Source organism: Vigna umbellata, chromosome 4 (assembly GCF_029865625.1).
Source record: "Vigna umbellata cultivar VRB3 chromosome 4, Vumbellata_1.0, whole genome shotgun sequence".
NCBI lineage: Eukaryota > Viridiplantae > Streptophyta > Magnoliopsida > Fabales > Fabaceae > Vigna > Vigna umbellata.
The window spans coordinates 32,587,948-32,601,624 of NC_142168.1; the positions used below are offsets into that span (position 1 = coordinate 32,587,948).

Here is a 13,677-nt window from a genome sequence, read left to right on the forward strand (position 1 = left end):
ATTACAAAAATGTGGCTCCATGCTATCTTAAAGATAGGGTCACGAAAACAAAATTAAATCAATGCATCACTATGGTTCATTTCCACCCAACAATCACCTTTAAATAGTTTAATTAGAAAAATAAATAATAAAAAAAGAGAAAAAGAAAATGATGCATTACCTACTAATTAACAGTTAGATATCAATAATTACTCGTACACTAACTTACATTCTTTTTTTATGGAAAATAATTACATTCTTTTATTCACTCTTTTTTAGTGAAAGTTAGATATCAAGATTCATCACAAGTATTATTAATTAAGAAATTGGCCTACGTGTATTTTTTATGGTGTGTGATGTCATCTCTCATATGTGATATTATTTTCCTTTCACTTTTGTTGAGCTTTAGTGTAAGAAATGTGAAATTAAACTGTTTTTGTTGTGTTAAAATTTATTATATTAGTTAAATATATTTTTAATGTTTTGATATAAAATTAAAATTAGTCTTATTTATTTTAAATTTTGATGTATATTAGTTTCTAAACTTTAAAAATAAATAAATATAATTATTTTGACACATTAGTTAAATTCTTACATTAATATAAAACGTTATTTGATACATCAATTTTTTTTAATAAATTTGTATTTATTTACTTAATTTTTAAATTTGAAGACAACATTATCTCAAAATTTATAATAGAAACAAACTCTAATTTTGTATTAAAAATTAAAAAATTATGAAAAAGAAAAACATATTTCACCCTTATAATAAAAGCTATTAATAAAGGGTATTATGTACTTTGACCTAAAATTTAAGGGTAAGATGAAAAAGTAGTAATAAGGCAATATATGTTGAAGATATTTTATTTAAATATCCCTATTATGATGATAGATATGGCAATCATTCTCTCTCACCCCACCATTGATATAACCTTTTTCTTGCTGCATTGAAACTGATAAGACAGAAACCAAATAGTAATGAATGAGTAACTTGGATTCCATGGAGGCCATGTTAGGAAGATGGTAGCATTGTTGGTTGCAGAATGCGGGCCATAGTTCTCCTTAATTATATAGTTGGAGACTGCAGATATATAAAACAACTTGGTGAGAGCAACAAGTAAATGATGCATCAACCACACACTATCCATCTTCAACCAATTGCTTTTGTTTTTTCGGTGTTAATGTTAAGAGGTGAATTTTAAACCTAACTCGATTAACTTTAAATCTAATTCGATCTAACTTTAAACCTAACTCGATCTAACAAAATCGACTTATAAAGTAAAATTTGTATCTAGTTCATGTTTTAGTCTATGTGAGACTTTCAACCGACGGTGCAAGCAATAGAACTCACTCTGCAACCGTCACTTCTCTTTCAACCTTAGTTACTTGCAACTCTAATAATTATATAAAAACATATCTCCAAGCAGTGTTTGTGAAAGTAGGTTCTTAAGCAACATACAAACTTTGACCTCAATTATTCCATGACAGCTTGCTCTGATGTTACCAGTTTCACGACTTTTGGTAGCAGCAAGATTCAAGGATATGCATGAAAATATATTTATATAAATATAGTATCAATTTCCTTAGCTTGTTAGTGTCGTGCAATCGAAAAGGATGTGAAGAATAGACAACACAGACACAGTTGCCCGGCATCAAAGGAATTTTGTTGAACAAGATAACTTTTTATCTTTGCCCCTAAAGAGGGTTTGAATCACAAGCAAGATCACAAGCACGCGAGAATCACTCACAAAATGAAGGCCTTGTTGACTAATGTGTGTGTTCCTTATTATGGTGGATTTGATTCTGACCTTTTCGATGGTCTCATGGAATTCAACCAGAATGATCTTGTAATGATTCATTATTCCATATGAGTTAATTATGCACCTTTTCATATTGCAGGCCATGTGTCTATAACAAATGAGAAAAAAAAGGAAAAAAAATGACCCCCCAAAATCCAACCATATCCAAATATAATCATTCGAGGTCGTGTTTTGGTTGAATTTCTGCCTGCCTATAGTGAAAATGTTGCTTGATTCGAACACGAGTAGATCTGGTTTGTCAACACATGATCGTCTCTGTAATGCTCCATATTGTTATAATGGTTGATGCTGACTTCATGCTCTTTAATATTCGACCAATACAAAGAGTGTTAGACCTGTAAAACTTTAATCTAGAAAGAGGGTCTTGTGAGCTCTGAAGGGTCAGAAATTTATTTCATGCTTTCATACCATGGACTACTTTACTTTATCCTAGAAAAGCATTCGTTTTCAGTTTTCAGGACCACTTATTAGTATGTGGGGTAGATAGCAATCTCTATCTACTACGTTTATGGAATCCGCTCTTTATGTTTACCTCTGCAAAAGAAGCAGGATATTTGGATCTAACGCAACACTAAAATCCCATTTAAGCAAAATCTACCCCACCATCGTAGCAATCAGCAAATTGCCACAGGGAATGCACTGCTAAATTTTCTGTCTTTTCTTCTGGGTAGGGTATATACACTATACGGTCGGGTAAGAAGCTCAACTAACTACTATTATCTTATCAAAATGGTGTAACATAATGTTGGGATTCACAGCCACAGGGAATGCACTGCTAAATTTTCTGTCTTTTCTTCTGGGGTAGGGTATATACACTATACGGTCGGGTAAGAAGCTCAACTAACTACTATTATCTTATCAAAATGGTGTAACGTAACGTTGGGATTCCAAGTGTGAGTTCAAATCCTAGATTAGATAGAAATGAGAAAGTAAAATCTTATATAGTGGTGAATGACCATTAACGTATTACCTTAATGTTTTGGATAAAGAGTTGTGTCAATCCTTTATATGGTTGGACTCAGATCTTATCGGTGTTTGTATCTTCCCGGTAAACTTCTTCCTTGATAGACCAATCAAAGGTATCAAATGGTTAGTCTTGGTGACATCCTCGATAGACCCAACACATAATTCACACATAACCTTATATTTTAGTTAGTATGTCACAAGATGTTCTATTCTCATGTTCATGTGTATGATATTCAAAGTGGTCAATAATATAATTTAAGTCTAACTCGATCTTGTAAAGTCAGTCTATATATTGTGAATTGATACGTGAATTTCCACTGTTACAGTATAAATTAGTTTTGACTCTGCATCAAGAATAGCCTTGGTTAAGCTATAAAGAAAGATACTATTACCTCTCAATAATGGAGTCATAGTTGACTATGTAACTGGAAATTGAATGGTCAAAGTGATGGTATTGGCTTAAGAGAAAAAGGTGATGATGAGAGATGGATGACAAGTGTAGTTGGTTTGTGGTACCACAGAAAAGCACGTCAGTGTACATATATGGGGTGACAAGCCAAGCAAGAAGCTTGAAGCTTGGGAGAAACGGCTCAGTGAGGATGAGCTTTTTTCTGACTTGGTTGAGAAACCTAAAGAAAATTCATCAATCTTGTGATTTAGACAAGAATGTCGCACGGCCATGTGCAGCAATGCGCCCCACGTGGGATATGACATGCGTGTGGGTCTCTCTAACTCGGAAGTGCTTTTGTTTTCTTCTTTTTCTTTGATAGTTTTGGCAAGATACAATACAGCACATCCATATACTAACATATATAGCTTCCAAGTAAGGAAGGAAGCTGTGATGAGAAAGAAAAGGAAAAGGAAAAGGAAAATCAGCCTTGGAGAAAGAAAAAGAAGAACCAAATAATGTTAAATTAAAAGTACACATGCATAATGAGTTTATATTAATTGCAAGCTGAGCTAAGGAAGTAGTACTGTACCTCTTTTTGAGGTATATCTTTGACATGTACACGTCCTTCAGAATTATGAGATCCTCTAATGTAATGGGGTCTGGGAATGAGCTGTGTTTGTTAGGCAAGTAGCTGGCTTTGTAATGACCTTGCTGAGACATCCTCTCATATGTCACGTGCCCTTTTTCTTTTCTAGATAGCTTTCTTTTTCTGAATTTCATTTGAAATTTATGGCTTTTTGATTTATGATCAGATGAACTTGAAACATATGTCTATTGCTGTGTTGACCTGTTGTAAGCTGAGAAACAGACTAGATTCTAGATATATTTGATTTTCAATCACTCCTTCCCTACTTTCTATGTGCCAATATTCCTTTAAGTCTTGTCTGTCACTCTTGAATTATTCAACTTTTCCTTCTCTTTTGGTGCTTCTCAGAAGATGATTGCAAACTACAGATCCTTGTGCAGCTGTTCAAAAGAACCTTTTTTTTCTCTCCCTAGTGCAGTATAGTTTGTTGGGGAGCACTGTGGTGTGTTCATATACCTTTAAGTAATAATCTTTTCTTTGTGCATAGCTTTTTGGCAATGTGATGAAAGGAAAAAGGGGACATTGTGGTGATAAAAAGTTCTGCTTTTAGCTATTTACTATGGCTGGGGGTGATGCCAAGTGTACCATCATAGGTATTGAAATTCTGTTTCGTTTGAAAATATGTGATCTAAACATTGAATTCCACAGACCCACCAGAAATGGCAAATAGGAAAGAAAAGTTTCTTAGGCCATGTTAAGTTACAACATGTCAAATTTATAGTCTCTTTATGGCCAACCCAACTAAAAAAAGGTGCAAGTCAATTCAAAGGTATGTGAAGAATTATCAATGTTATCTGCTTCCAAATAATGCATCTTGGACCCCATACCAGCAGTTGAGAAAGAAAATACTTGGTAGTGCTACTGCTACTTTATTAAGTATGTGTATATGCGTAGAAATATACAAGATAAGCACAAAACGTATTCGCTTAGAGGAGCAGAAGAAATGCAAGTGTGCCGAGAAGATAAACTATAAAATGCAACATTTATGACCTTTTTAAAGCGAGTTGATCTCGCATTTAAATCAGTGATGGACTAGAATTTCAAGTCTCTACCCATCTTCCGACAGAGAAAACATTTATTTAAACGTTTAAAATATGTTCATAACCTTGCCATCATATAGGGATCTTAAATACAAAAAATTTCTTTCTGTATTTTGATACATCAGTTAATAAAGTCACCAGTTTCATCAATTTCTTGTTGCTTTCACACTTGTAATTATTAATCCACATGTATACAGTAATAATTTGGTTTTATTCTGTTATATTTGATTTGAATTGAAATGATGTGTTTTTCTTAAACAGCAGCCTTAAATCGTATAAGGTATATGTTTCCCTGCCACCTCTTCGAATCCTTTGTAAGCAAGCAAGACATTCAACTGCTGATGTTTGAATTTAATGTTTAAGCTATGAAACATGAACATAAAGCTCCACTTGAAGAATCTGAACATAGCAACATGTAACTTTCCAACAGCAGGCATGCATGAGCAATAAATAAACAAATGCTACAAGTTCAAAGGCTATCCAACAAGGCATCTCTCATTCATGAGCCTCCCCATGATCAAGTGGCTATGGATCGATGCATCATCTTTCTCATCACCCAAGAAAAAATGCCCCACTATATGAAGGAGGGTCCCACCCCACCCACCACCCAATAAGAATGAGCCTGTTCCCCAAACCCAAACCCTCAAAACTTCTACCTTTCAGCCACTGATACTGTCAAATTACACCGAGTGTTCACATTATAGCTATATATACACTTAATCTGATTGGTTCAGAATCTTAGGATAAAGCAGCTTTAGTCACTTCTGGTATCTCAATTTGGCACCGTCCTTAGCCTAAACAGATAAGTACTGTTCTGAATTGGAAACTTTGTTCTAAGATTCCACTTATAATGTAGGAAACTCAGTTACCAAACTTAGCTAGGCATGCAAAAAAATAAAAGAAAGAAGGGTTTGTAAGAGGATAACAGAAACGTTGGAATTGGGAAAATTTGGGAGGCACAAGTGGTCAAATAGTTTACGTGGCGTTTTGTGGGCGTTAAGAAGATATGAAGTAACGAGGCACAACACAACAACACTGCATTATGTGCATAGGGGTGAGCTTCCCCTTATGGTAGAAAACAAAAAGAAGAAGTGGTGCCTCCTAAGTGTTAGACTCTTAGTGCTGTCAGATGAAGGATGGTGGGGACTCATCTGCATTTTTTATATAACCATGCATATATATATATATATATATATATATATATATATATATATATATATATATATATATATATATATATATATATATATGAAAGTATAAATGATAAATAATGTGATAAAAAAATGAAAAAAATGGTGTACGTAATTAAAGGGTGTCCATATACATCATTGTTGATGTGTCACAGTCCCTTCCCTACATAGAAAAAGTAATAATAATAGCAGTTTCTATCTTCTTCACAGACTCTCTAGTCTAAAGAGTACCAACCATGCATTACCCTTAATGTGATCATTTCATGTGTCCTCTTTCTCTTTCTCTCTCTCTCTCTCATGTCATGCAGATACAAATAAATGCATAGCATAGCATAGCAGAAAGATGGAGAGTGGGTGAGGCGTGGAAGCGACAATAACAGTAAACCACACCAACTCAACACGACAAAGACAGATAGAAAGAGAAACAAGGTAAGTAAAATACTAAATAGTACTAATGCGGCCAATTGATGAGAGGATGTTTCATGTTTCCTTCCAACCATCTGTTTGTGAAAACGGGAGCGTCCTGTGCAGGGTCCGGTCCGTTAATTGCGCACGCACCCATGTGCACTGTGAGCCAACTGGGTCACTCCACCCTTTCAACTTTCAAACTCCAACATGGTAAAACATCATTCACTTTCACATAATTTTAACCTAATCTTCACTTTTATCTCATCCTCTATCTCTCTATATATATCAAAATATCTTAAGATATATTACATCTCTTTATCTATAGCAGATTGATGTCTTTAAGTGTTTGTTGATCAGACATTCCTGTTTCTTAATCATGCATGATATTATTATGTTACTGTTACTGTTACTGTTACTCTTAGCGTTGTTAATGTTAGTGTTGTTAATGTTAGTGTTGTTAATGTTGCTGTTGTTAATGTTAGTGTTACTGACCTAATGTGATAAGAATAACTATACAATGATTCATTGATAGGGGTGAAATGAGTCTAATGAGTGTTTGGACTTCAGTTAAAAAATTATTAAATTTAAAAGGAGTTAAAAAAGATAATTTATTATGATTTTTAAGTCAGTTGAAACCTAATAATGGGAGTTTGAAAAATAAAAAAGAAAAGGAAGTTGCTGAAATTTAGTTTGGTGGAACCTCTGCTGACGTTTTCACTTTCTTGTCTTGCTGATGGGTCCACGCGAATTATGGTAATACAATTGGATTTTCGTAAGAATCATCGTACACTCTAAAATTGAAGGATATATATAAATGTTTAGTGAATTTTAACTAAATAATAATAATTTTTTATTACATTTAAAATATTTCAAGGTTCTAAAGATTTGGATAATTTAAAACATAAAATCGATTAAGTTAAATTTAATTTTTTTATCAAATCATACATTACTTAAAACAAATTATTATTTTAATCATATTAATAGTTTATATTTCATGAAATTAATATTTTTTGTATTTTTAACAATGTATATTATTCTTCCTCTGTTGAGATAATGTCTAACTCACAAAAGTTTATGAGTTTTATAAAAGTCTTGAAATTATTTATGATAATTAGTTATCACATACATTTAAAATTTACAAGAAATTTCTTATAGAATAAAAAATATCCAGAACAAATTTTTGTATGAAAATAAAATTTTATGAAAAAAAATCATTGCAAATTTTCTTGTAGTTATGTAGTGCTTGATACAAAAGAAGGCAAAGGAGAATTACATAAAAGAATGGACAGATGAAGAACCTATAACAAAGAACATAAAAAAAACAAACACAAGCATAATTGGTCTAAATATTGAATGATGCATTGAATTTAATATCATTAAAATAGAATATAATTAGATATTATAAATAATAACTTATTTATTTTTTAGATATTACACATATAATTATTTTAAAAAATTAGAGTTTTTGTTTTACTAAAAAATATATTAAATAAAACTAAATTTTAAATACAAAAAATTAGAAAATTAATTTATACATTAATTTCTAAACTAAAAAACATTATTATAAATAAAAAAGTATAATTAGTTTCTAAACTAGAGTTTAAATTGAGGTTAATATTATTAGTTACCAAAATTTTAGCTATCAAGATTTTAAAACTTATTTTTAAATTTACTTTATAATAAATAATATTGTCTTATTATAGTAAATAATATAATATGAGAATTAATGGATAATAAAAATATATTATAAAAGTTGGAGTTGGTTCGTGCTAAATAATATGGTTTAGTATTTCGTTGTTTGTCATATTGTTTAAGTTTTTCAATCTTCAAATTAAACATCAACACTTATATTTAATTCTAATTTATAATAAATATATTTTAGAATAACTATACAAATTAATAAATAGAGTAATAATATTTCCGTAAAATCATTTTCCGAATAGTTATCAATAATTTTGAATAATTAAATGGTTTTAATACATATGAAAAAACTGTTAAACGTAATTCAATTTAAATTGGAGAAGGTAATTATAAGAATGAATGAAATTTTTTGTCGGTAAAAACGGAAATCTAATAATTAATTTATTTTTTGTTGATTTGAAAGAAAAAATTAACGTACACAAGTCGCAAAATAATAATAAAAAAAGAGGTAAAATATAAAATATCTTTCGTCGCAAAAAGATTCAAAGAATCATCTTTAGTTCTAAATTCTTTTAGAGCAATTATAACATTCATGCATTTATCTCAGTTTTTTTTTTTAATTTCCTTTTTTTCGAATAAAAAACAAAAGAAATGACCTATTTTACTTGTCTGATATCAAAGCCCAATTCAGCAGACAAGCCTGGGCCGAAACCCAACAACTCACTGCAGTTGCAGTGAGGAATAGAATCTACTGTCTCACGCCCCCACGTGTGACCCTCACGTGTCTGTCATTCTCGTTATTTGTTTATTGTTTTGTAGTGCAAAGTAGAAAGATTCTCTATAAAATCAAATCGCCTAAAATATCAACCCACTAATCAGTGCCTAATTCATGTTCACCTTTTTAATTATGAAAAAAGTAATTAGAAAAGCTATAACCAAAGCATCGAGTTATTTAACTTTAATTAACATTTTAAAAAATAGAAGAAAACAAAATTAAACACGTGAATTAATTCCAAACTTGCTTGCATTACTTTGATTATACGAACTCTAATTTTTTGGCAGTAAAACCTAATTTGATTTTGATGTGTGATAAAGAAAGCAATAAAAGGTGACAAAGATCATATGAATACGTGTGTTGTGTTCGTGTGTGGTGTTGTCCCTCGAAAAAAAATGTTGTCTTTTATGTGTTTTGCTTCTTCGACTAAATTAATAAAAGCGTTTGATCACATGCCATTTTGAAACAAAAACATTAATTAGTGTTTGACCCGTAACGTTTTAATGCGATTAGTGATGGGTTTTCCTTTATTTTTGCGTTTAATTAACGATAACCATAGTGCAATACGCAAGGCGTTTCTGGGATAATGGATTTATTAGGGACCTAATTAGTGGAATCAAAACATTCTTTGCTTTCATGGGTTCATTATGATATGATTAGTGCGTTGAAATCAATTGCTCTTACTTCATTATGGTATTAATGTAATTAGGTTTTTTTAATACAAGTAACTGTAAAACTGCATCTTATTGAAAAAAATTTAAGTAGTTCGTTGGAAGTTTTTGTTATTTTTTAAATCGCAGTTACCACGAAGGAAACAATGAATGCAAGAAACTGATAAAATCTTTTATTTTACATTTTATTGTAAAATAAATAACGAAACATATGATTTTAGTGGTATAGTTGAAAGAGAGATAAAAGAAGTTGTAAGTTTAACTATTGATAAATATTACATTTTTTTCTTAAATTGGTTCAAATATTACAGTTGAAAGCTAAAATAATTTTCTATTGCTTCAATTTTAATATGATTTTTGGAGTAAAAATTGTCATTTAAACACACATGAACTACTTTGGTGATTCTAAGGGGTTTAGTTTCCTTTTTCTAAAAGCAGTTTTAAAGTTTCGTTAAATTTTGATTTTAGATTTTTAAAAGGTAAAAAAACTGATGAAATATATTTCAATTTTTTTGTATGATACATAATATATAAAACTAAATGAATAAGTATATATAATTATATTCTAATACTAAAATCAAAAGCGAGACGAACTTTTGTTCTATCTTTCTCATCGCTGATACATTTACCAAATAAGTTTTTTTTTTCCAACTTATTCTTAAAAAGATTATTTAGGATTGATTGCTAAAATTGTTTTAAAAAGACTAAATAAAAGAGGCAAAAAAACAGTGAGAAATGAAGGGGTTGTGATTTCTGAAGAAAAAAAAGGGACCAAAAGTGTTGCAATGTGCCTCATGGGTGGAATCAAAACTCATAACAGCTAGCAAAAATCACAGACACAGAACATTTCTGTTATTGGGAATTGTTCCTTTCAGTACCACACTGACATCCTCCCACATTTTTACTATTTTTTGCTATTCACATTTTCATTCTCAGTACCTTATCACAACATTTTTTTCCTTTAATTTATAACAAGGAATCTCCATAACCTATATTTATAAAGAAAAGAATAAAATAAGATAAATATAAACATATTAAAATATCGTGATAAAAGAAATAATTAAGTGTGTTAAAGGTATATTTTTGAAAGAAGAATATTCATAAGGCAGGTTTGATTTGATAGGCAGCAATGGTCAAAATAAGAATATTTATTTTAAAGTTGTAATATATATTATTATAAAAGGTTTTGAAAAGTTTGAAAATAAAATTGAGGGGTGAAAAAGCAAGCAGGGTGGAATTGAAAGGAAATGAAATTGTCTATTTAAACTCAGTCTCCCATCCTTCTCACACAGTCTCACTCCCATATACTCAATACTTTCTTTCTCTATCTATCGATCCCTTCCTCCATCACAAGAACAGAGTCCCCCTCTGCACACAACATCATCGTCATCGTATTCACAATCATCAAACCCTGTGTTACGATCAATCTTCCCAACTTCGTTTCCAACATGTTGGAATCCAACACAGAGTACAATGATACGGAAAAGCAGACAGAAGGGTTTGGCACACGTTCCACAATGTGGGACTTCATTCGAGAAGCCAAATCTCTGTGGGAGGTCGCATTTCCGACAGCTCTCACTGCTCTCATTTTCTACGCGCGTTCCATGGTCTCCATGTTGTTCCTCGGACACCTAGGAGACACCGAACTCGCGGCAGGTTCTTTGGCCATAGCCTTCGCCAACATCACCGGTTACTCGGTTCTCTCCGGACTCTCCCTAGGGATGGAACCCCTATGCTCCCAAGCCTTCGGAGCAAAGCGTCCCAAGCTTCTCTCTCTCACGCTCCAACGCTGCGTTCTCTTCTTGATATGTTGCTCAATCCCCATTTCACTCTTGTGGCTCAACATGTCCAAAATCTTCCTCCTACTACACCAAGACATCGAAATCACAAAAATGGCGCAAAACTACCTCGTATTCCTCCTCCCCGACCTCGTCACCAACTCCTTCCTCCACCCAATCAGAGTCTACCTTCGAGCGCAGAACGTCACCCAACCGGTCACGTTAGCTTCCCTCGCCGGCACGCTCCTGCACGTCGCCTTCAACTTCGCTCTCGTGAGACGCGGGGTGGCCGGAGTCGCCGCCGCCTCCGCCGCCTCCAGCTTTTCGATTCTGGGACTGTTGCTCCTCTATGTGTGGATAAGTGGGGTCCACCTAGACACGTGGAGTGCGCCGAGCCGTGAGTGTTTCACTGGCTGGGAGCCGCTGCTTCGGCTGGCTGCACCGAGCTGCGTGTCCGTTTGTTTGGAGTGGTGGTGGTATGAGATCATGATCTTGTTATGCGGACTCCTTGTGGAGCCCACTGCCAGCGTGGCCGCCATGGGGATTTTAATCCAAACGACGTCGTTGATTTACGTCTTTCCTTCGTCGTTGGGGTTGGCAGTGTCAACGCGCGTGGGGAACGAGCTTGGCGCGAACCGGGCTCCACGCGCCAGGATGTCGGCTGTGGTGGCGGTGTTTTTCGCCGCTGTGATGGGTTTTTCGGCGGTGATCTTCGCCTCATCGATGAGGCGGCAGTGGGGGAGGATGTTCACTTTGGACGAGGGGATTCTGCAGCTGACGGCCGCGGCGCTGCCTATTTTGGGACTGTGCGAGCTTGGAAACTGCCCGCAAACGGTGGGGTGCGGGGTGGTGCGGGGGACGGCGCGGCCGAACGTGGCGGCGAACGTGAACCTCGGCGCCTTTTATCTGGTGGGGATGCCCGTGGCCGTTGGGCTTGCGTTCTGGCTAGAGGTTGGGTTCTGTGGGCTCTGGCTGGGCCTGTTGTCGGCCCAGGTTTGTTGTGCGGGCCTGATGTTGTATACGATTGGGACCACGGATTGGGAGTACCAGGCCTGCCGGGCCCAGCTGTTGACTGCCGTAGATGACTCCGCGAACGGATCGGACGGGCAGAAAGAACCGTTGATTGGCGTGGTGGACACTTGATAATGATGATGAATGTTGATTGACGGTGTAATATTCTTTTCTTTTTCTAATTTTTATATTATTAGACGAATTTGTGAGATAGAATTGTTATTTTTTACACCGCTGATTTTTTATTCCAGTGGGAACTGGGTATTATTTAATTAAGGATAAATGAGATGATGATTATTCTGTCTTTTTCAATATGAATATCTTCTCATATTTTGTTTCTTATCTCCTAAGTGCAAATAAACACTATATTTCTATCTTTCTGCTCAGACTAAACTCGGTGAAGCCTACAACCATTTCAAACGCACTTCACATTCTCTTTCTCAAAACCATTCTCTAACTTTTTCTTTCTGCCTCTACTTTTACATGTATTCTATCTTTTCTTATATATAATGTTCTTCCAGATTTTACGTAATACCAAAAATATGTCTTAAACAAAATAAATAAATAAATTAGCACGCATCAATATAGAACAAAAAGAGTAAGAAAATATCAATATCTACAGAACAGAAATGCCAACACTGGCACACATTTTAATGATTGGGTTTTCTTTCTCATTCAAAGTTTGATCAAATAAAGCAAGTTAGAGATTGTAGTTCAGAAATCAACCTTTGAGAGAAATAAATTTAAGATTTTTAATAATATTTTTCTTGTATTGGAACACCATATTTTATTGAAAACAGAATGCATTTGACATACGTGAACATTTTGTAAACATACTCAAAATTACTACAAACAGACCTATTGAATATCTGCATAAGCAACATTATTGTTTCTACTTATAGCTTGATATAAATTACAGTGTAAAAGAAAATTTACATGGAAGAAGTTGGTGAGTTGAATATAAGAGGGAGAGAGAAGGCTGAGATGTGATGTATGTGACGTGGTCCAGGAGACTGCAAATAGGTTTATGACACGTGGAAGATGCGAAGTGTGATTGGTGAATGGAGTGGATTGAGAGAGAGAAAAAGGAAGGTACTGTACTGGTGTTAGTGACAGAGTCTGTTGCTTCTGCAGTTGCAGTGTTGCAGTGGCGGTCACAGTTGCAGGATTCACTCTCTCACTGCATAACCACTCTTTCGTTCTTATCTTTTGGCAGAGAGAAAAACGCATGGACACAGCTGCTCTATCACCTCCACTCAACAAGTACTCCACGGAAGATCATTCATTCATTCATTCATTCACACGTTAATCTCATCGAACCATCTTAACATCCTTATCATTCGACCCTTACTTTGTTCTTT

General features: G+C 34.0%; 1 pseudogene; it reads left to right on the top strand.

Moving 5' to 3' along the window:
- Window positions 1-10,808: 10,808 nt before the first annotated feature.
- Window positions 10,809-12,658, top strand: LOC124836085 (protein DETOXIFICATION 51 pseudogene; annotated as a pseudogene).
- Window positions 12,659-13,677: the final 1,019 nt, after the last annotated feature.